This window comes from Piliocolobus tephrosceles, chromosome 15 (genome assembly GCF_002776525.5).
Source record: "Piliocolobus tephrosceles isolate RC106 chromosome 15, ASM277652v3, whole genome shotgun sequence".
NCBI classification, from domain to species: domain Eukaryota; kingdom Metazoa; phylum Chordata; class Mammalia; order Primates; family Cercopithecidae; genus Piliocolobus; species Piliocolobus tephrosceles.
In genome coordinates this window covers 76,093,583-76,094,864 of record NC_045448.1, presented here as the reverse complement: position 1 = coordinate 76,094,864, position 1,282 = coordinate 76,093,583, and the positions used below count along the sequence as shown (strand labels likewise).

Here is a 1,282-nt window from a genome sequence, read left to right as displayed (position 1 = left end):
CTATAAATGCTGAGGTGGCATTATCTGTAAAGTCCACTCACTGTTATGCTTGTAACGAGGAAAGCTACCCTCCAGCTCTAGAATAACTAATACAAAATTGAACCAGTGATTTCTTACTACATTCATTAGGATTCTGTATTGCTAATGAACCAGCCTGGCTAAACTAGCTTTAAGCACAAAAGGGAAGTTATTGTAAGAGTATAAGATTGTGTCATGGAACCCAAGAATGAAACTATAACTGCCCTGGAACAGCTGGATCCAGCGGACTTGGGGTCATCTTTCATATTTTCTTGCTTCTCAACTGTTTTAATCTTCTCTATCTTCTATCTTTTATAAATCAGCCATCTCTGCTTTCTCTTTAGAGGTATGTTTTAAAATATAATTTTAAATCATTTTAAAAATTATTAATTAAACTAAAGAGCTTCTGCACAGCAAAAGAAACTACCATCAGAGTGAACAGGCAACCTACAGAATGGGAGAAAATTTTTGCAATCTACTCATCTGACAAAGGGCTAATATCCAGAACCTACAAAGAACTCAAACAAATTTATGAGAAAAAAGCAAACAAACCCATCAAAAAGTGGGCAGGGATATGAACAGACATTTCTCAAAAGAAGACATGCAAACCATCCTTTTCTTGGGGTTGCGCTACTGTCCAATGAGCGCATAGTGAGGGCAGTACTGCTAACGCCTAAACAACACACTCGCATCAACTAGAGCTTTGCTTTATCTTGGTGCAATTTTTGGAAAAAATAAAAACCCGCTTTTCCGAAAAAAAAAAAAAAAAAAAAGAAGACATGCATACAGCCAACAGACACATGAAAAAATGCTCATCATCACTGGCCATCAGAGAAATGCAAATCAAAACCACAATGAGATACCATCTCATACCAGTTAGAATGGCAATCATTAAAAAGTCAGGAAACAACAGGTGCTGGAGAGGATGTGGAGAAATAGGAACACTTTTACACTGTTGGTGGGATTGTAAACTAGTTCAACCATTCTGGAAAACAGTATGGCGATTCCTCAAGGATCTAGAACTAGAAGTACCATATGACCCAGCCATCCCATTACTGGGTGTATACCCAAAGGATTATGACACATGCACACATATGTTCATTGCGGCACTATTCACAATAGCAAAGACTTGGAATCAACCCAAATGTCCACCAGTGACAGACTGCATTAAGAAAATGTGGCACATATACACCATGGAATACTATGCAGCCATAAAAAAGGATGAGTTTGTGTCCTTTGTAGGGACATGGATCAGATGGAAACC

General features: G+C 38.1%; 1 non-coding gene across 1 annotated transcript; it reads left to right on the top strand.

Moving 5' to 3' along the window:
• Positions 1-625: 625 nt before the first annotated feature.
• Positions 626-751, top strand: LOC111523455. Its single transcript, XR_002725525.1, has one exon. It is a non-coding gene; the product is annotated as a U4atac minor spliceosomal RNA (small nuclear RNA).
• Positions 752-1,282: the final 531 nt, after the last annotated feature.